At 43.7% G+C, this 23,348-nt stretch overlaps 1 long non-coding RNA gene across 1 annotated transcript; it reads left to right on the forward strand.

Moving 5' to 3' along the window:
• Positions 1-607: 607 nt before the first annotated feature.
• On the forward strand, positions 608-15,512 carry LOC129211004 (uncharacterized). Its single transcript, XR_008578704.1, has 3 exons — positions 608-652; positions 9,424-9,529; positions 15,222-15,512. It is a non-coding gene; the product is annotated as an uncharacterized LOC129211004 (long non-coding RNA).
• Positions 15,513-23,348: the final 7,836 nt, after the last annotated feature.

The following is a 23,348-nucleotide window of genomic DNA, read 5'->3' on the forward strand; positions in this document are numbered from 1 at the left end:
TTTTGCTCGCACCCAGGCATGAGACTGCATCACCTCATGTTCGCCCATGTATGGTGTCATGCTGCTGAAATGCCATCAGAGCCTGGTGTGACCCAGGCTAGATCCTTACTGAGAAAAATATAACTGTGCCCTTGGACTTGACAGTAATGCAGAGACTTCCAGCTGCTGGATTCAGGGGCCACAGTTTACCCTGATTGTCCTGATAGTGTATTTTTTCCCCATATCCAGCAACTTTCCATTGGATGTATAAATGATGTGAGCCAGCCACACTACCACGGCAGATGGGACTGGTCAGCAAAGAATCTGGAGACCCCACACTACATCAGGTATGGTAGTTCATTTGCCTTGATGAAAACTCTTAAAAATAATTTAAATAATCCTTCAGTTGAGCTGGACTCTGTCTTTTTCTGCATGATACTCATGGACTCAGATTTCCCATTCTCAATAGCAAACTGAACTTGTGCACTAAAATCTGTTAATGAAGTTACTGTGTACTGCTCACCTTGTTCCCCTCATTCCCCTTAGCGCTTGCTGAAGACGCTGGATACGCTCCCATTGCTTTCCACCCCATTCCTATGAGGCAGGCGAATGGATAGCACGTCCAGCATTTCGAGTGGCTGCTAATATGATGTGTACGACTTCAGACATTTATGTGAGTACCCAGAATAAGAGGATAAAGTTGGTAACAATCTGAGGTCATCTTGCCTATAAACCACCTAACCACTGCCCTCCAGGTAAGAAACTGGAAACCTGTGCTTATCTCTACCAGTTAGTGTTCTTAAGCGAGCAGAGCAGACCGTTGCAGATGAGATAGATGTGCTGTTACAGACACACAAACCTTTTCAAGCCCCCGGAGAGCTTTCAGTATGGATTCGTGCTACCTCTCAGTCAATAAGAAACACAGAATTTGTTTGACAACGACAGTTCTAGGACTAAAATGAGAAAGTTCTGTGAAATGATAACAACTCTGTATGCTCCTATGGAAAACTTGCACAGACGTGTGTACATTTTTCCCAGGAATGACCCATAAAATCTGGATTATTATGTAAAAGGAGAAGTTTATTTACACTATATTGCCTAATACTGCATGCAGCCTTCAGTATCATTACACTCCATTGAAAGGGCACAATGATTGAGTATTTTGGTTTCCTACTGCTATTGTATCCATTCACTGATGGGGAACAAGAAAGGAGAGTGAGAAGAAGAAAACCAAACCGAAAGTGCTTGAAGACAATTCAACTCTGAAATTGTCTTTGTTAAATACAGCAAAAGTGCAAAATTTGCACTTCAAAACTTGTTCAATAAAAGCTGTTATGAAAGCTTTCAAGAATTTTTGTCCAGCTTTGGCTCTTCTTGCACTCTTCTAGTCAAGATGAAGTGCGTATATAGGCATTACTGAGATCAACTATTGGTAAATTAAAGAAAACTGTAAGTGCAGCTTGGCTATTGCAGAGAAACTAACTGTGCAAAATCTACCACATAAGTAAAGCAGGAAGAAAAGAAAAAGTTAATGATTCTTTTTGGCTGTGGGACTTTCTCTTCACTCTTATTTCACGTAGTATGCCCAGGAATGTCACAAATAGTTTGATATCTGGGGGGGTGGCAGAAGGGTGGGAGCTTTTGCATTGAGGATGCTTTGCAGGAAAAACTAAGACCTTGTTTAAAAAATAACACACACACACACCCCCAGAAGAAGGAAAAAACCCAAACCTAACCCAAACTAAAATCCTGCAGACCTGTAGAACCCACTAAGGAGAAATAAGACAGAGCTGCAGTGAGGCCAGATGCAATAAGGCTTCTACATTGTAGTATTTTACATTTGAAACCAGTTCCAGGTGACTTAAAATTAGTTGGGATTGTGAGAATTAGCATCAGTAAAAAAAAATGTACCAGTAGTCACATTCCTTGGAGGATGAAAGAACTTCAAAGCAATCTCTCCTCACCCTCCCAATTCTCCTGCTTTAAACCATAGCAGTGATCATTAAAGGTTTTTTTTCTCTGTTAAAGAAGTTTTGCAAGTTTGTCAGCTTTAGCTTTTATGAGTTGATCTTATTTATTTTTTAATAAATCCACTGCATTTTATACAACGTATTTGTTGCATGTAAAGTCAGTAAGGAGAAGGGACTCAGCTTCTTTGTGCAGCCAGTAAGATTCATAAAAGTGTTCTCCAATCTTTTTGAACTAATTTCCAGAATCTCACAAGCCTGTTGAGTCTCTCACTACCTGACCATGTCGACTGATGCCATGTAAAGTCTGGCACAGAGATCAAGCGTTCACTCTTGATGTGCCCTCTCTCTAACAAGAGTTGGCTAGTGTGGCAGAGTTGAACGAGAATTCAATTCTGATGGAAGTTAATAGGATTTATTTTTATCACTGAGGTGCTGGGAAGTGGATGAACCTTTGAGTTCCCTTTGGCTCCCAAGCTATGTCAGCTTGTCCTCAGTGGTCTCACTGCCTTTCCCAGTCTTTCCTTAGCCCTCTTTGCCTACAGCACGACTGCATCTACACCGACAAACAGTGCAGCACCTTACGAGCAGCTCCACGGAGGGCAGTGGTCGATGCTGTGGGCTTCATTTCGATGCTGTGGATATTTGGGGGAGGATTTACTTTTGACTTCCTCTACTATGGTCCCATGAAATGAATTTCTGTTAACAGTTTGGGCTTGAGTTTTGTTATTTTTATCTGACCGCATGTAACGTGCACCACAGTGCAGACTGTGGGGGTGATTGGGAGATAAAAGCACATTTTTAATCCAAACACACATGCAAATATAGACACAGCCTACATTTCCCTCTTGCCAGCTGCCTTATGAGGAAGAGGAGCTGGCTCAGAGAAATGATCCTCCCTAAATCAGAAAGAGTGGTGTAAGCAGCAGGGGAAATGAAGAATAGAGATGTTTTCCCCATTATGTTTTTGAGACATTTATGAGAAGGCAAAAAGTTCTTTGTATCAACTCCTAATTTCACATGATTTCTGTAGGCGGTTCTGGATGCTGCCAATCTGGTTTAATTTGGATCAAGAGGTCATGTGGTTTGTTTTTGTTCCCTGACTAAAGGGACTTGATGTTTAGATTCACATTTCTTGAACTGATATACTTGTTATAAATTTAAGCCGGCTTTTCACAAACACTCCTAAATAATTGATACAAGTTGGCTATTTCCCTGGGAAAAAGTATGTCTTAAAATATTTGCAAAACCCAAATTTGTATTAAGATTTAAATTTGAATTGACATTTCCCTGCACAATGTTTGTCCATCTCCATTGTGTTTATAGGCAGAGGTTATGTTTTTGGCAAGTTGACATTTAATATTTTTTCTATACATTCCAAAAGGAACAAAAATTGTCTCAGATTGCAAATTCAAATGGAGATTTTCCAAGTGCCTGTATTACAAATTCCCATTCACCATTTGAAAAGCGAGCTATCTACTTTTTGGTCCTTATACGATCACTAAGCATTCGTGATAACAAAGCTAGTAAATATTTTTCATGGAGTTAGACTCATCAATCCCATGTTATCGCTAAATGGAGTTCAGATGCAAGCAAAAGGAGAGCCAAGAGACCCGCTGCAATGTATTTGTCCCAAAGGAATGGGCAAAATGTACCAATGTCTCTTCTAGCCTTCTAAGAGAATGTTAGAAGAAAATTACTTTTTTAGCTAAATGAAACAGGACAAAACTACAGAAAGAAAATGGTGACTCTAAGATAAGGGAGCACAGCAGCCAGCAAACTAGCTTCAGAACCATTTAAAATCAGACTTCCCCCTGGCACAAAGTAATCCACATGCCACAACTCCCCCTACTCAAAATTGTACGGGGGCGGGGGGGGGGGGGAAGAGAAAAGAAAAAGGGGAAAAATAAAAACACAAGGAAAAGCCTTTCAGGTCAGTTAGTCCATCCCTTGCTGATCCAGGCATGCTGCTGACAGTGTTTTCACATCCATGAGTGCTTTGTCCAGGCTACTTTAACTCCATCGCTAGGGCTTCCATCCACTCTCAGGAGATATCATTCCATTTATTTGTTATGAGTTGGCTGTATGGATTTTCTTCTAAGTTTTATTTTTATTTTCATTGACAAACCAAGCAATAAAGATTGGGTTGCCAGGCCCAAACTTCTCCAAAGTACAGATTGGTTGGGGGGTTTTTGTTTGGTTTTTTTTTTGTTTGGTTGGTTTTTGTTGTTTTTTCTTTTTTTTCCTGAGAATGGGAAAAAGCTTTCAAAGTAGAGAGTATCGCCTCCCCCTTGCTGCTCACCATCACAAAACCCTGAACTACAGAAGCGTCTCATTCATCCCCTGAAGTGTAATCCCTTGAGATCTCAGAAATACTCCATAACCTGAAAACACTCTTTGTTTTGAAGGATAAGAAATAATGGACTGTTTCCACAGTAGGTAAAATGCAGGGTTTTGTCTTGAATTAGTGTCAGCTTTTACTAGGACATGGGGGCTTATATGTATTTCTGAACTAGACATGTGTTATGATCCTGCGTGCGTTCTCTGCTGCGTTAGCTCTATTACTAAGCAGAATCTGTCTGTCTGTCTAGGGGTCCACTTCCCAGTATCAGACAGTTTTGAGCCTGATTCTGATTTGCTTTGCACCACTGCTCTAAATCAGACAGTTGCTATCAGCAGGATGATTGATGCCACCGTGAAGCAAAGGTGGGTGAGACTGACCCCATGCACTTTGCATTTCAGGGAGGAATCAAATTTTGCTTCCCAACTTTCACCTTTGGTTATAGGCGAGCCGTATCTAGCTTTGCAAAGGGAAACACTTGGAGGAAGGCTATACGGGGGACAAAACGCAGTTACATTGTGTTCTGCCTGTGAATTTGCAGGCTGCTGTGCTAGGCATCCAGCTCTTTGTACTAACAGGAGTGCTAATATGATGTATTAAATGTCACACCAGCATCGCTGGGTATGCATATCTCTCCTGTTGTACTGCCTGTTTATGCTTATTCAGCTCTTTGAATAATTTAACACATTTCATACTCCAAATTACCCACAACAGTTTGACGGGGCTGCTGGCAGTTTACTTGAAACACTCAGTGTTAGGTCAAAGTAGGGCCCAAGCATCTGCTAAATAGAAGGACATTTCATACTTAGCAAAGCATAATTAGACGTATTCTTGCACACTCCTCTCTTGAAAAATAGGTAAATCTATGCTAATCCCACTGGTACCATAGAAATAAAGGGCTGTACTTGACACTGCTATGTATAGCCCTGCGCTAGGAATGGTTTGGGCTGAAGAAGAAGAATTGTGGAGAGCGGTAATTGTTGAGGACAGATAAAACTAAGCAAGGTGACGCAGCTGTATCAGCATGTCATTCGTGCAGTTGCAGAGCAGAGGTACTTATAGCCTTGGTGCAGTTAGGCTGGAATTAGGGATTTGGGAAACTTCGCTGACAGCAGTGCAATATTCTTCATGCACTTACCTAAGCCTTAGAATAGCTCTCCACGGGCTGAATAATGAACCTGGAAGCTAAAGCTAAAGGTCTGTAAATTGCTAGCTGACTTGGAGAAGGAAAGAAAATCTTCATACTGTTCTCTCTGATCCAGAGGAAATGTTAACATTTTCAGGCAGCAACTTTAACGTCAGCAAGGGAAGGAAAGACCCAGTCTACATGTCTGCCTGAACATGGAGCTGCCCACGTGCAGCCAAACCCACAGAACTGCATTGATGCTGCATTGGGCCAGCACCTACCTCCCGACTTGACTGGAGATGGGATGCAGCTGGCAGATGTCTCAGCGAGCACATGGACCGAGCACACCGTGGTGTGCACTCATCCATCCCCTGTGCTGCTGGAACCAGAGTCACGGGAGGTGCCCATCTCAGATTTACACTGCAAATTCTCAGGCTTCGCCTTTCTCTATCATTAATTAGCTCAGGCCCTTGCCCTGAGAATATTTCTGCTGCGTGGGTGTGGGAGAAGTTGGAATGAAGAAAATGGGGCATGGTCTTTGGTTGGACAGCTGGGTCTGGGCATCCTGCTCAGGATTAATGCGAGTGGTCGTCCATAAAGTGCCGCTGTTGTTTGGATTAAATTAGGAAGGAGACACTGAGCTGAGGGAGACCAACAAAGTACCTGGTGCGTTGTATACGTGCCCATCTGGGGTGGGGGTGTATTTAGCCACTAGGACTGTTATGCCTTTGTCTTTTTATTGTAAGCAAGATGCAAAGCGAGCACGTCTTTCACAGCAGTGCCTATTTGCCCCACACCTCGGTGGGGCGAGGCTGTGTGATAGTCCACACTGGGCCATTCACACTCGAGACGCAGGTAGCCCAGCAATAAATCAGTGGACTTGGCACAGTGCTGCTCAAGCTATTTTTAGGGTGTAGCTGGCAGGTTTGAAACTTCTGACTGCTGGATGCACGTGGCTCCGAGCCACTCATGATGCAGCAGGCTGGGGCTGAGAGGAGAACTGATCTCCCCCAGGGCCACCCAACTCTCCATCAGCACCACTCCACACTCCCTCACTCAGGCAGAAACCAGAGAAGGGGCAGGGCAGCAAAAAGGTGAGTGTTTTCAATTAAGACTTAAAAATCCCAGCCCTCACAGTGCATCAGGTGGGAGGAATCTCTCCCCATCTGGTGGCTCGCCCCGGGCCTTGCAAAGTGATGATGCAGGGCACAGTTGGTGGAGATATTTGCAAAGCGACAGCAGGGCTCTGATTGAGTGAACCTCCCAGGTCCAAAGCACCACGCTGCTCTGGAGGATATGCTGAAAATCTTTCTCAGGGATTTGCACATCCTTACAACAACTGAGGGTCTGTAATGAAATGTTTGCTTATCATCCATTTAACCCACTTCGAAGCAGTCTGAGCCTGCATTGTAACCTCAGGTCAAAACTATTTTGGATAGCTGAAACTCATGATAAACACATGCTTTTGAAGGTTAGGAAGCCATCAGTGGGAGACATCAGATTCGCTTCTTTATTATTAGAAGGGGAGAAAATCCAGGAGTGTTCAGAGCAGCAAGTTTTGTATAAAACATGAAAAGCAGATGGGGGGAGGTGGCAGAAGGAAGGAGGAATCTTTTTTGATACCAAACAACATTGCTTCTGCAGCAAATCCTTTTTCCTTGTAATTTAAGATTGTGCTTGAAATAAGGAGCCAGCTGCACCCGGGGGGAGCAGAGGGCAGCCTGTCCTTTTGGGTGCTTGATTGGCTCTTTCGTGTATACCTGATAATTACTAGGGAGCTGGTAGGAATCCAGTTGTGCTACTTGAACATGCACTGAGCAGCATCGTATTCACGGCAACCCTGTTTGGTCTGAGATCTCTGAAAGAGGGAAAGAAGATTGTCACAGTCTTTCCTAATAGCAGGTTATGGCCATACCTAAACTTCACTACAACTGGACCTGCTAAAGGTCCGTGCCTGCCTTGGGGGTTTAAGCTGTGCTAATCAAGCTAGACTAAGGTATTTCTCTTAGAAAATACACCTTTATTTCTCAGCTCCACATAGAAATCCTGCTACTCCCTCAGTGATACGGGAGGACTCTCAAAGCATAGTTTAAAGTGCAGTCTCATGGACGTGGCTTTTAACACCACCGTCAGTCTGGGGCTGATGAGTGAGATGAGTCGAGATGGGGGGGAATCTCTTTGCCCGTGCCAGCTCTGAGCTACAGCTGACTGCCTGGGTATTGCACAGGGAACACTGTAATTACTTTTTAATACAAATCTTGATAGACATGGGCATTTATGTCTGTATATGTACACACACACATGCACAAGTCAAAGTCTCATCCCTCAAAATCACAGTCCTGTGCATTTAAGCCACCTGTCTCTGACCAGTGTTCTGTATAAAGAGCAGAGCTCTATGCTGCAGCTTTTCCCTTTGTCCCCGGTACCAGCCATATTATGCCCAACCCAACAAACATTGCATCCTTGCAGAACTTCTGCCTCAGTCTAATAATCCTGTTGCACAAGTTTTGCCACAGCAGCCAGCTACAGGTGTGATTAGCAAAGCAACCGCAAAGGAGGACTCCTCCACTGGGAGGATTCCGCATTTCCTCTCCTCACAGGACCTCCACGCTAAGTGGGCTCAGTTTCCAAGTTAAAAGGTGCTGGTTTTTTTCTTTTCCCCTAATGGTCAGACATGGCAAACTCCCTCTGGGATGTGTGCATTTAGCTTTGTTCTTTCTCCCTCCCCTGCTGTCGCCAGTAATTAAAACTGAGCGAAAAAACTGAACATGCTATTTTTTGAATAGATATTTGAAATTTAAAGTGGAAAAAAAAAAAGTTGTGAAACTTGTCAGATCAATGATTTGACACATATTATTTAGCTGGCTCTAAATATTCTGGAGTGAGAACTTAGTTAACAACTTGTTAACAAAGCATAATTCGGAATAAAACCCATCTCTCTTTGCTTGCTGCATTTGCAATATGGGGCTGGTTCTAATAACTCTGTCTCACAAATACTGATGTGGTCCTTTCTACCGCAGTTTCTAAGAGTTTTTGCCACAGTAATGCACAGAACTAGAATGTAAACAGAATACAGAGTCAATGTCCCCCAAAGCTTGCTGCTCAAGATACTGCTGAACACCTTGATGTAACTTGTCCGAGACACTCCAGGACATTGGTGTTGGGGAACTCAAGCCAGGACTCCTGTTCAGTGCTTAAAAAATGGGTTCATTCTGCTAATGAAGCACTTGAGAATGAATGACATATGAGAAGCAATTTCTTTGAGGACAAAAGAAAAGAAAAAGAGGTTGTTTTTCTCATGCCTGTGCTGTAGTCTGCTATCTCTGGCCAGATTAACATGTCTCACTCTACCTTTGGGCTTCTTTTAAAGGCTAGCTTCTAATGAAAGATCAATGGGCCTGGTTTTCCCCGAAATGCATCCCTTACACCCTCACACCTGTAAACAATGGATTTTTCCACATGAAATGAAAGGGCAAGAACATCCTGCTACCGATTTTGACTCTGTAGAGTGATGTAGCATATAATCTCTATTATTTTTCCTGTGATTTGTTAGTGACTGTTGCTAGGTAATGCCTTTTCCACTAGGCATCAGTGAGCTAATGTGAGGGCTTCGAGAATGTTTCATTATGTAATTAAGCCCTTGGTGGTGCTGACTTCTACTTTAGAAAAGTCTTGTATTTTTTTCACGTGAACAAAAAAAGTAGTTAGGGCATTACACATGGGGACACAAAAAGCACCATTGAAGCCAATGTAATTTCTTGGTAACGTTACTGTGTTCTGCTTTCTGTTGTTATTTGTTACACACAGCTATCAGCCACCCATCACGGTGGCATCTAGCCAGACTCTATGTTGTTTAGATGGCAAACGTGACAGATACATGGAACATATGACCCATTGGAAGTATCACTAGATCCCAAATATCTCTCTGGACTCCATAGTCCATTAAACAAATGTGGTCCCTTTATTCTGACAGCCGGACAGTTAGTCTAACAGTGACCTTTGCTTCCCAGGGACAGGACTGAGATACAGAAGAGCTACCTCAAGAGAATGTGACTGGCTAGACTGAAATTGAGAGGGGAGATTTTCCCCAAGATCTTCAGACATATGGACCTCAAGGTACTGTTAATTTTGTTTAGAGTGGGATGAAGAAAGGGGTGAAGGACACGTTAGCAAGAATATGTAAAAACCAAACAAACCAAAACCAAACCACAAAATACAGTGTTAAGAGTTTGTATTTTGTCAAGCTTCAGACTAAATTTCAAGATTGGTAACTTCTGTTGGAGGGGGAATACTTGGACATCACAGTATACAGGACTGTGATGCATAAAGCAACCCTGATGTAAATTTGCTTAGCATCAAGGATGCCTAGCAAATAAGCAAGAAAAAAAACTTTACAAGGCAGCTTTGATCGGCCCTGGCACTGCGTGTGAAAGTCTAGCTTAGTTCTAAGACTGTCAGGGTAAGTGAAAGAAGAGCCTTTGTAATTTTTGTCTTACAATTATGTCACTCAGTCCTGTAGCCTTCATTCTCCCCGTGCAATTTGTAAGAGACGACAAGTCATTCAAAGTACCTCTGTTTACAGAGAGTCTCAGTAATACAACACCACGGTCGGGCAGATTCCATGAACTGCAGACCCCGTGTTGACAGATGGGGTTTGTGACTGATTGTTTGATGGGCGCCGTGGGTGAGGCTATAGGGGAATAGCGGGAGAAGAACAGGGCGCTGGGCTTTTTTGAGCTCGGAGGTCATGTCGGTTACCAGTGAGAACAGCTTTCAGTGTTTTTCTTTTGCATTGTTATCTGGGTATTGGTGATGAAGTTTTAATTGGGGAAGGGCAAGGAGGATTCTGCTCTCATTCTACACAGCTGTACAGAACTTGGGGCAGGATTTCAGGAGCTGCTCGCTTTCCACCAGGCACGAGCCAGCAGAAAGGGAAGACGAATGAGGGGGGATTGCTGTGTTCGTGTGGAGTATGTCCTGCAGATAACGCTGATCTGGTGTGCAAAGCCAAAATGATATGTCTGAAGATACAAATGCCTTGCACAGAATGGATGTAGCATAGACAGCAGTACAAATCTCCCTACGCACTGATAATACAGCTTAAGCCAATTCAGTCTATTTCTATGGCTTGGTAAGTTTTAGGACTCTCTGCTGGAGCCATCTAGTACCAAGTTGGTGATTAAACGCAATGCATTTCCATTCTGTAATTAAAAAAACCAAACAAAAATCCCCAAACAAACAAAAACCAACCAACAAGAAAACAAAGCAAAACCTCTGTGGTCTATTGCATGAAAGTCACTCAACAGCAATTAGCTAATATCAGTTATCTTCTCGCTATGCAGTCTTCCTGATAGCGCAAAGCAGAGTTTGGGTATTCGAATGCTAACAATCATTTATTAGGTGTCTCAAAGCATTCAGGATCCCAGTCATAGGATCCCTCGTGTTTGAGGGCTGTAAAAACAAAGAACAAAAGACGACTCCCCAACTAACACACTCACACAGTAACTACAAGGCAATTGGCAACAGATGAATACCGACAGAGGCAGAGTAGTATGCTGGGAATGATTATAGCAGAACTGTCAGCATGAAAGGCAGTGCTCATGAAATACCTTTAATCTAGCCACCGGTGATTATTCTTTTTCTGGGCAATCGACTCTTCCCCCCCGCAGTATCTTAGAGGATGTAGCAAGCATGCGTTCATAGGTGCTGTGCTCTTGCAAGAGACCAGCCTCTGTTCTCGTCTCCATCAGGTGAGAGACAGAGATTTTTCGAACCTGTGAAAAGTCAGACCGAAGCAAGGGATAGATCCCCAGGATTCTGGCCCTGGGTTTCTCACCCTGAAGTAGACGACAACGCTGTCATTCAGAACAGCAAGTTCCCATTCACAGTTATTTGTCATGTTAATTACTAAAGACAAAATTCTCCTTCATCTCAATCCTGCAGGTCAAAGCGGAGAAGTTTAGCACTTCACAACATCAAACTTTGCTTTCATCTGTGTGCAGGACATCGTTCTGAAATTCCTTTTGATCAATTAGAAAAAAAAAAGAAAGGGAGACAATTTGAAAGTTCGCTAGTGACTGAGGTTGTCATCTCTTCGTTAAAATCAAGGGAAAAGGAGTCTCTTTAGTCATTATGGGAATGTCCATAAACACACATCCTCACCAGAGCAGGTAAAGCGTGAGTAAGAGCCATGAACAAATATTGACGACCATTTCCCTCCGTAGTCATGCAGGATCCTCGTCACGTCATTCTTGCTTCATTAATTTAAATCCAAGTCGTTAGCTCCATTAGATCCCTGCTTACTGCACTATAGGAAATACCCCTGGCTCACAACCCAACATTTTTCACAGAAAGTGGATGCATATCATGACTGTAATTTACTGCACAGTGTACCTACGCGCTCCCACATTAGCTGTAATCTCTGTCGTGCTCACGCCAACATTCCAGCAGTATTTGGCATTTCATGAACGCAGTATTTATCACTGAAGTTCATACAAAGTTGCAAACCTTAACAAGGCTTATCAGCTTTTACAAACCATCTCTGTCCACTGGAGTGTGACATGCTGAGTATAATTCCACTCACTGTGCAGTCATCGGATGTGAAGGGGGAAGGGTGTGTGTGTGTGTGTGTGCTTCAAAGCAGCATTTCGTATCGCTTTAAATGAATCATGAAATCAAATGTCCAGATAGCCTCTAAGTTCCTGCAGGTGAGATGTAACCTGCAAGCTGGGCACTTAGAGCAGTCTCTCAGTTAAATAAAATCTTCTCATCGTTACTGATGGGGTAATTATGCCCTGAAAAAGAGCAGTGCAGTGGCTGTGCAAGGGGAGAGGGACTCGGAGCTCAGTCCCAGAGTCGCACTGGGTGGCGGGGGGCAGATCAGGTCAGTCAGCCTCAGTTTACCTACTCTCAAGACAGAAATCATCACAGCTACTGGATTTATTTCAGAGACGTATCAGAAAGTCTAATTAATATGTAAGTGTGTAAATCTTTGCCTCTGAAGTTTTAAAAGATTGTGGTAGTGGTACAAAGAACTCGGCAACCTGCTTTTCTGCTGGTCCAGCCCTATATCTAGGGCAAGAGCAGAGACAAGAAATCTTGAAAAGGAGTTTGCGGTACCTATGTTTTTGCATGTCTGCATGCCCCTGGGTATATAACACCCCATCACCACCCCTTTCCTGCTCATCAGGCACAAGTGTGACACACTGATGTGGGTGGAATTTGATTGAGAAATGAGCTACTGTTTGTATTGTCATCACAGAGCGCTCTGAAAGCATGAAGTCAGTCTGAAAAAATCAGGATGCTAAAAATGAATTCTATTTCTTTTTCCTTTTCTGCTGTGGTTTTTGGTTCTTCAGTCCGTGTTCACGTCAGTTGCATAAGGTGGTGTTGGGATTTGTGGTATGAGTAGAAGTCAGAAACACATTTTTATAACAAGACCTCACAAATGCTTGTTCTCTCTCATTTAATTTCATGATTTCAGGAGTCAGGCTAAGTTTAATGTCTTGAGGTAATTCCTTAATTATTGTGTAGGCTTTCATAGTTCCATTGACTTCAGCTGAGATGTTACAGTTTACCCTATTATCGGGAGTCTAAAAGAATAAGAGCAGTCAAAGTTTGTGTACAGAGAACAGCAATGTATCCCCATCCAAGGAAACCTTTGTAATGGCTGAAGAACGGGATGGGAGCTCTCACAAAGTTATGAAATGAAAAATGATCCATTAACTGCATTTAAAAAGTCCGGTGCTTAGGTAGTTTTGAGTGTGCTGATGCACAGCTGTAAATTCATTCCCTTGCTAGCAAGTGCTTCAGAGACATCGGTGTGCCCACGTAATTGCCATCACCATGTTTAATTGCTGTACTCCCCTGGCCACAGCAGCCTGGGCCACCGTGCAGGCACAGCCCCGAGCTGACTCCTTCAGCTGGCAATGGGTGTCCCACTAAAGAGCATCGCAGCAATTAAAACAGATACAGTCACACCGTCAGGCAACGTTTTCTTTGCCTGGTTTTTATCATACATGGTGCTGTTTGCACCTATAGTCCATGGACAAATTTTCCGTAATGGCAGTTTGAACTGCTTCAATAAATGTTCATGAAGAGGGAACACTTGTGCCTTTCCCCTCCGATCCTTTCTGGTGAGGTTTTTTTGCAGCCAGTGAAATCCAAGGCACAGGCGTTGTGACGTGGAGCACAGAAGCAAGTTCCCTGCCTGCCTCTGTGACTGACTCATGCTCTAACCTTGGTCAGGTCACTTAGGTGGTGGTGGTGGTGGTCCCTATTTCTTAGTCTTTAAAATGCATAGTTTGTTCTCCTCACAGTTCTGACATGGAAACATCTTTCTGGCTCTAGCAACAATCTGTATCATTTTAGATATACATTATCCTCTACAAAAATACCCACCCACACCTCATACTCTGAAAAAATCACAGTAGCCAAAACTCCAAATTTAGATTGAAAAATGTAGAGCTGTGTAGACAAGAGGACTTTTTTTTTTTTTTTCTTTTCCAAATGTGACTGGATAGCTTTTTTTTTCTCTGAAAACAATTTGGGTTATCAGAAATTCTTAGCCTTTCAGTTTACAACTCCGTCTCCTACTGGGAGCTCCTGGACGTGCTGGACCACCCAGCAGCCAGAGCTGCCAGACATACTTCAGCAGGATTTTTGCTGTGCCAAGGGTGAGGATGGTTTCATTGCAGATGTCAGCTGCAGGCTGATGCCCTGTCCCTCCCGATCCTGTCCCATCCCCTACGTCCTCCCTGCCCTCTCCCCACAGCTGGTTTTCGCATTATTTCTGCCGCTGTCTCCTTGCTGCCTCACCTCCAGCAACTGAGGAAGAGGAAGCAAGATCAGACAAAACAGTCTTGCTACTGCATTTTAGCCTGGTTATGCAAACATTTGTAGCAGCTAAAACCAGCAGTCACAAGGAGATTTCTGCTCTAGACCTGTAATCCTGGACTGGAAAGAGCTCTGTTCAGATGCAATCGTCAGCGGATCCTTCTGCCATCATGTTAATCCCCTCTCCTTTCCCACCTCACCCCTGGCAAAGCTGGAAACCTGTGGCCAGAGCAGCTTTACATCAAAAATATTCAATTCTTTCTTCTTTTTTTCCTTCAGATATTTTGAGGGACCTGCAAGGAGAGAAGCAGTTAACAAAAAAATAAATAAAAGCAAGTTTCGTTGCATTTTGGGAGGAAATGAACTCATGTATTTCGAAATGTTCCCACAAGGCTCAGATTTTAGAGTGTGATGAATCACTCGCTGAAGATGTCTGTTTTTCTCCTCTGCCTGCACAAGGTGCCCAGACACCTTCTGTAGGCACCGTGCGAGAGCCCCTGCGTGTAGGCAGGCTGAATCCGGCCCCGCCGCCAGGCACTTTGTGCCAGTTTGCAAGCGGATGGCGTTACCGTGTCCTCGGTTCTTGCTAAGGGCAGGTCCCCACCATCTTTGGTAGGCGACCCCAGGTCCCCGTGCTAGCATGCCATGCTTGGACAGTCTCGGGTCTGTGTGATGCTGTTCTTGCGCTGCCCAAGCCAGTCTCTCCCAAGGATGCGTTGGTCCAGGGCTCTCCTAATGTGGCCAACAGCTTTTTGCACTGCTGGTTGCCCCAGCCCTGTTTGGCCAGAACTTCAAACTCCCTCAGCCTGCCCATGGAAGACCATGTGAACACACACTAAAGATTATCCCCTGAGTTAGGTGTAGCTGCTGCATAGCAAATATATATCATTTTCATTCACTTAAGCACCTAAGTGCTGAGCTACTACCCCTGTTGATCTGCTTGTCATCGGATCCTCTGCTCCTCTGCCAACAGGTTGGTGGTGGCATCAAAGGGCACCTGATGTTTCTTGGGACTCGGACCTTCATGGCTCGCTATGAGGAACCGATTATGGAGTTGAAGGTCCTTCACTGAGAGAGCCTGGACTCTGGATCAGTAAATAAGTCACCCTCCATCCAGCTTGTCTACATCTGTGCCGTCTCAGGCCCAGACAGAGGGAGGCTGTCAGCCTGGGCACTCCAGCAGATCTTCACTGTCACAGAGGGGCACGGAAGGAAAAGCAGTCTGTAAGACAGAGAAGGACACATATGCCTTTACTTTGTACAGCAATCTCGATATTTTGTATGTACTTATTGCTCTGAGTTTGTATCCCTTTCCCACCTGTACTTACACTGTCTTTTTTCTGTGGCTTGTTATTATTTCTATTGAGCAATCTTCAGCCGAACTGGGAGATCTTGCAGTGACTCACTTACTTGAACATTATTGCCTAGTTCTTTACACAAGACAGATTGGATATGAATGAGATCTCTTGTCCTCATGAGCATTATATTTATTTCACAAGACATTTTCTTCAGAACTCTCCCTGCAATAAATTATGTGGTATATTTATTTTTTTTTCTTCTACCATGCTATAGCTCTGTGCTTTTTTTTGTTGTTTCTCATTTTTTAGACACTACTTCTTCTATGATCTGCTGTTGTTTTCTGTTTCTTCTTCTCACAATCTCTTAGCTATATCCTTGGGATTTTTTCCCTTGTGCATTTTTTAGCACAGTGCATGTATTTGATGTAGTCAAAATGAGAGCTTGAGATAAGTATTTAAAGTAACAAAATGATTTCCCTCTTTTATCTTTCAGATGTTGTGTAATGACTGGGAAAAAAAGAAAGGAAAAAATAAAAGCAGGTGAAATGTTTTAAATGAAGTATAGAACTGTAAGGAATACATTCATATGTATCGTTTTCTGATATTCATAATGTCGGCTGAGTGAAAGACTTTGGAGGTGCTTCTAAAGAATCATTTGCCTGGCATTCAGCAGCTGCCTTCAGGAAGACCGTGGAAAAATGCTGAAACCCCTGTGTAATCAAAGGGAAGGCGAGTCTCTTTGGGGTGGATGACACTGGAATGAGACTTAAAGTTATATGTCCATGGTATTTGTAGGAGTCCCATCTTAGGACTATATCTCATTGTTAACATATCTATCAAAACATCACTATGTTCCCCTTCTTCCCAACTCTCCTGCCCAATCTGTGATCCCCTTTCAATCTTTTTGCCCCCACATTGCATGGTGGAGGTGTGCTAGAAGTCTGGATGTAGCCCAGTTGTGGCCTTTCTGTGGGGAAGTGCTGGAGGAAAAGACAGTTTGAACTGAAGCTCGAATGTAGGTAATCCAATGGATGGTTTTGAAACCTGGGTACAAACTGGAACTTCAATACTGCTGCTTAGTCCCATTTCTGTTCTCCCAGCAACTTGAATATTCAAACAGAAAGCCCTGGGTAGTCACTGCTCAGGGCAGAGAGCTGCTTCTGAGGCAGGTCTAACTTATTTTACCCCAGCTCTGCCAGCTGTTTTTAACTTAGGTAGCATCTCTAGTTGACAAGATGGACAGGTTAGGGGGGGATTTGTCTCATATACATCATATAGAATCAGAGCTGACTTTCAAATGATAATTTATTTTTATATGTCTTCAAGTAGAAATTCAATTACTAAAGCACTGCTCACAAAGGAAGCCTTTGAGGATCTATACATTAAAATGCACTGAAGATTAGTCAGATTGGGGAGCAACGTCTGTCCTGGCTGAAATGTAGTGTCCAGCCAATATGTATCATTAGATAGGATGACAGCAAGATATAGAAGACTTGTCAGACCATTCCTCCAAGTCTGTTGCTGTACCATGTTTAGCTACTAAGGATGACTGTGTCACTTCAAGACTACTTTCATGTCTTATGTTTTAAACTAGAACTAAACTTCTTTACCTGGAGTGCAGTACAACACCAGGACGTGTCACTCAGGAAAGTGGTGGGATTGCTCTCTTTGATGGCTTTCAGGGATCATCTACACAAAACCATCCCCAATCTGATCTGGGGTTGCTGTTGATGCAGCTTCAAGAAGCAGGAGGTTGACCTAGAAACCTCCGGAGGTCCTTTTTAAATGTTTTTTTCTATGATCTTACAGTTCTGGTAAGTGTGTTACAGTAAAATAACCAGATGGATTTTTTGGAAGTATAGAACAGATACCCTGAAGGCAGAAAACAGTATGTGGAGAAGACAACATGGGTGGGGGTGGGGGGGGAAAAGACAGTCACTTATTTCCATTTATGAGTTATAGAACCAGGACTCCTACAAGGAGTTGAGAAATTTGTCTTGATTTGGAGATGAGAAAAACAAACACTTCTGAGTAGCTTTTCACAGTGAGACTGCCTGGCTTGTGATCCTCATCCTGTCTTGAGAAGGACAGACAGTGTTTCGAATGTTAGGGTCAGGCTGGTTCCTGCTCTATCTAATCAGTTTGGTGTACATATCTTTCCAGTACGGATTAAATATGTCTTGTCTCCTGTGGTTTTATTAAAGGGCAGAGAGGAGGCAAGGAGCCTTTTATTTCCGACAACGTTTCGTCTGGTTGCCTGAGGTATCTGCTGCTGGGGGAGAGGGAGGGAAGAACGGCTAAATCTCATTGCTGTGCCCAGGGCTAGTGCAGGAGAGCTCTGTGGTGGGGCTGGGTCCATGCCTAAGGCCTGCTTCCTCTGTGCACAGGGCCAGATCAGCAGGAGAGGGGTGTAGGAATAGTGTAGGAAAGGGAGGGGGAATTCATAATGTGCCCAGCATCCCCCACCACTGCCTCCAGAGGTGATAGTCCTGGCGCTCTTGGAATGGTTTTGCAGCCGGGGCTGCTCAGCAGAGGACACCCCACCCTGGGATGTGTTGCATAGAAGCTCAATTTTACTCTGGGGACAAGCCAGTCTCTTTTTCTCCCTTTGCCGTACACATTCCTCTAACTAGATCAGCCAAAGCCTTCTGCTGTGACTGGAAGCGATGTGGTTTTGTGCAAAGCCAGACCTCTCCCAGGCAGCAAGGGGAAGGGCCAGCTCTGGCCGTTCTGCCGGTAGATGTCCCTGCACGCCCGGCTGCGGCGGACACGCCGTGCCTTCCCCGGGAAAACCGACTTCCGACACACTGAACTTCACATCATGCCTGATGGCAATTTTTTCCCCCTTTGGGTTTCTGGTGTAAAGTTTTTAATCAAGCCCTGTAAATACAAAAGCTGAAATAAAAAAGAAAGTTCATTCTTTCACTGCAAAGCACTCTTTCCACTGTCTATAAATATTTTTGTATTTATTTATAAACCCCAGGGCAGTCAGAGTACTGACACTAGACAAAGACCCTGAACTGCTTTACCCTGTTCTGCCCTTCACCCCTGTTCTGCGTCATGCATTCAAATAACTTCCACTTTTTTTCCCCTCCCTTGAAATGCAGCATTTTCTTGAAGCAGACGTTGGTTTGGTGCACTGAATTGAAAAAAAAAAAAAAGACCAAATGAAACCAAATAGTGCTGAGCACCGGATCCTCGCTGCTTGGGAGAAGGCACTTGGCAATTTTACAGATGCTGAGAGTCTGAACCTCCAGCCCATAAGGTGTCTTCTGTAACATGAGAATTTATCAGCTGGCTTTCATAGCCACATAGGTGAGTTTTTAGTGTTTTCCTCAATGCTCTGTGCTATAATCCTGCAATTACATATTTGCACGCCTACTAAATTAGCACCAGAAAGTTATCTTCAAAAGTGCAAAGACCGTCACAGCTACTCTTCCTGGGAATAAGGGAACGATAATTGTTCTGGAGGAAAATTACCTTTACACGGTATTGATTTTTTTTGCCCCACCGCCTGTCATTACTGGGTAGGTTTTTCCCAGCGCAGGACAGCGAGCAGCTGTGCCGGCAGCCCGCACGGTTGCAGAGCTCGGCTGGCTGAGGAGGGGCAGGCAGCAGGCAGGGATCTCGTACCGGCAGCTGCCGGCATCTGTGCTGCTGCCAGCCCCGCGACGCGTGGGGAGGCACGAGTGACCGACCCCAGCAGCCTTTCGCTCCGGCTGTGAAGCAGGGGTAGCGAGAGGCTTCAAAAAGATGAGAGCCGCAGCCATGAGTGGGGGAATGGCTCAGTAAATGATTGGTGGAATATAAGTATTTATTGATTTAAGAGCATTCTTTTCTTTTGCCTTGCTTTTGTCTTCTAAGGCAACTTTCTTTTAAATTTATGCCCCGCATTGTCACATCAGGAGGAAAATACATGAGAAATGTTTTGTTATTTCAAATTTATTGCATATTACGTCAGCTGGCATTGTGGACTCACAATATGTAATGCTTCATAAATTATGAAAAATAAATGTTTTATGGGCTTACTACGCACTCTGTTTGAAAACCGTTGAGCTGGGGAGACTCACTGACCCCCGTACAAATTAATGTGCACATTATTTTCATTATTGCAGCTCAGATGGGAAGTTTAAACATCTTTATATATTTATTTAAAGGGAAATGAGGACAGAAGTTGCTTGAATGCAGTTAGTCTTTCTGGCAAGAAGCAGGTATCATTTCACCCAGCTCATAACCTATTGCTTCCCTCACAGTCATTGTTATTCCAGGCCAAAGCTTAAACTCAAAATCAGAACTGCAAGGACTTAGCACGAGCTTCCAGAGGTCAAATCCTGCGGTCTTTAGCCAGGCAAACTAAACCTCCAAGTTGGTAGGGTTTCGTCTACGCAAGGACTGCGGCGTTTGCAGAAAGCCAGGAAAGCAGAAGTCAGGCTCCTGAAGAAGGAAAGGCAGAAAAAGATATTTCTACCCAAATTTCTAGCCCCGCTTTCCCTGAGCGTGATGGAAAGCGACAATCAAACGAGAGCCATGCATCTGAGCCGTCAAGGGCCTCACCAGAAACGCAAAGCTAAATCTCAAGGCACCAGAGATCTTAAACCTTATCGAACACGGCAGCCTTCAGCTCCGAGCCACAGGAATCGGAGGGAAACGTCCTCACCCGCCTGCATGGGAAAGTGTGTCGTCCCATTTTCCGAGGAGCAAAAGTTCACTCCAACATGTGTTGCATGGGAGGCGTGCGTCTTTGGGGGGGAAAGGGCACGGCGAAGTGAGGTATGAGGAACGGTGAAGCGCTTTCAGCTATTTTTTTTTTTTTTCCCCTTCCCCCCCCGCACCCAAATATTTCGGTTACTTGCAAAAGGAGGTCAGGTGTTGCGGCTCTCCCCTGGATGGTTTTTATATCGCACAGATCCACCACTGTGTTTCTAATAAAGCCATCAAGAGCATAACCAGGAGCTCCCTGCATGGGCTTAAGCAATATAAGTCACTGCTTCAGAGGACTCTCTTAACTTGGAGCTGGATGGACTGAAAAATCTTCCAAGTTATTCTCTCCTAATTCAAGTCAGCTGAGGCATCAAAATGTCAGGCAGATGGACAAGATCTCTGGCTGGAGCCAGCCTATTTGCTGCTGCTGCTAGGGCTATTGCAGTCAACACTTAGAGACTTTTTATTTTTTATTTTTTTTTTTAAATCAGTGAGCTTTTGAGAAATTAGTCTTTACATAAGCACATTAAAGGAGATTCCCATGTGCTTTCTAGTGTAAGAGCCCATGCTCTAAGGATCCTAACTTGTCCTAAACTGGATTAAATCATGCTACTTATCCCCAAAACATAGTTTTCCTTCTCTCCTTTCCCTCTTTCTTTCTCTTCATCTTGCTATTAAGAATTATTGGATTTAAAGAGTGTGGCTGAAGGATAGTCACTATTACATTCACTTGGCCAAGACACAGTGAAAATTATTTTCTTGGCAGTTGTATTTTCTCAGAATTATTAACTCCAGCCTAGCTAACCTCGCGGACTCTGTGTTGGAGAGACGCAAGAGAACAGCTAAAATAAGCAAAGTACACCCCAAGTTTATACTTTTTCACTTTTGCGGTGATTTTTCTCGTTGAAAAGAAACCCTGCCTTTGCCTCTCGCATCCAGTGGAGGGCAGTTGAGTACCACGATACGGAGCGATGCCGACTTGCACCGCGGTGTAACACTCTCAAGGAGGCAAGCGATGATTGAAATTAACTGTTCTTTGGCCGAGTGAAATATCCCTTAGAAATACCTGAAGAATTTAAAAAAAAAAAAAATAGGGAGAAACGGAAAGCTTTTCAATTCGAACTGCTTTTTAAACTGCTTTGTTAGTAGAGCAGGAGAGGATCTAAAAGTTTCTTCAGCAGTTGAGGGAAAAAAAAAAAAGTGTCATATCCATATACACAAGTTTCAAGTGTTTCCTTTTTATATGTTAATCAGAATTTCCAGTATATGGATGCTAATGAAAAAAGTTCCTGATTTTCTTTTTGCTGCCTGACCTCAACAGTCTTTAGGTTTTAATACTATACTCATAATTTCAGCATGAAGAATAATTTTTAAAGGCAAATTTTCCTTTTTTGGTGCCTCAGCTGTAACAGAAAGAATAAGACAATTCTCAGGGACTGGGATTACAATGTAAATATAGCCATCATTGAAACTGTGACTAGCTTTGAAATGTTCCCCTAAAAGAAAAGTTTAAAACAAACATTCCAATCAGAAACAGAAACCTAACCATGCTCCTCTTAAAAACGGGTCTCCTCCAACTCCTCGAGTTTATAGCACATACCCGTGGGCTATTACAGTCTAGAAAAATCTGAAATAAAAACCACACTGTTTTCTGGGTCTGATCACGCATCACTCGGTCAAAAAAAAAAAACCAACAAGTTTAGGGCCTCCCAAGAAATACAAGGTTTAGGCCTTCCTGACATGTGTTGTTTCTTTTTAAAGAAAACAGTCTAGTACGTCTTTATTGCAAAAACATAATTTTTGTTTCATTCCCTTTAAAAGGAATCACAGGTGGATTGAAACAGAAAGCTTTAAAAGGTTCGCAATTGCAGTTGCACATAAATATTATTATGGTCAACATCTGAGTTATTTTTCACATTAGGAGGGTTATTTACTTTTCAAATTTTATTTACTTCCTATCACTACTCTCATGATACTGTAGTGTAAGATCAGGCACAAATAACTGCTTACACCGAAAATTAAGTTTCTGTAAGTAACTATTTTTAAATGGTTGCTTTTATGTTTGCTGCTGAAGGATCTCGAGCACTCCTGCCAGAAAGGAAAGTATTTATTATCTCTCTTTTACAGATGAGGAAACTGAGACACTGTGAAATTAAAAGCTTGGGGAAATTAGTACACAGTAAATTACGGTGTGAATTTACTGTGTACTAACCACCCTGCACGAACTCATCATGTGGACTGGCAAAGAAAAAGGATTAAACTCCCTTAAATTATCTCACATTTGCCATGGACAGACAGTTACCATGGATCAGCTGACATGCAGCAACTTCTTAACCCGCAGCGAGTCGTTCGCACAGCGAATCCCCTCGGAGGAGAGGAGCAGATTCATGGGGCGCTCTGCTGAGTAGCTAATCCGCTGCAACTTTATGCAAGAGTTTATTAGTCACTGATTTCCCCAGCTGGCCAGATCCTAAGTGGTTTACCTAAAAATCGCAGAAGAAAATCTCTGGCAGAACTCAAAGTCAGACCTGAGTATCCTCACAGCCTTGAAAGCAGAAGCTGTGAGTAAAAAGCAAAATATCAGGAGGAAATAAACTTTGTCCTTTCTGAAGGACAGAGCATCTGTAGGTTGTGTCCCGGCAGTGTATGGGTTAAACTGGTGAATTAGAGTGGTGGAATCAGAAGGCGAGTCCTTGTATTTGAGAACCATGCTCATGTCTCAGGGTTTTTGGCACTGAAGCTGCTTCCAGCATCGTGGCAGCGCCTTACAGCCCAGCCCAGCAAACCTGCCCGAGTTTGCTCTGCAAAGCCACACGGCATGGGTCTGTCCTTCCTGGGAATCCCATCAGACACCTCCTGCAGCCCCACGGCTGGGTCGGGTCTGTGCGTGTGTTCAGGGCACCCTGCCTGCACGGTAACCTGCTCGCCAAGTTTCCTCCCACCTCGGCAGTGCAGCTTCTGGAGAGCAGAGTCACTGGACACGACCACCGCAACCCTGGTCATTGTTCCCTGGTCCCACCAGTGACCTCTGGGCTCGGGAGGCTGCCGGTGATGCTCCAGGAGTGACCTCCTCGCCCTGCAGCATGCTGAAGGGCTGATGT

This window comes from Grus americana, chromosome 10, assembly GCF_028858705.1.
Source record: "Grus americana isolate bGruAme1 chromosome 10, bGruAme1.mat, whole genome shotgun sequence".
In the NCBI taxonomy this organism is placed as follows: Eukaryota; Metazoa; Chordata; class Aves; order Gruiformes; family Gruidae; genus Grus; species Grus americana.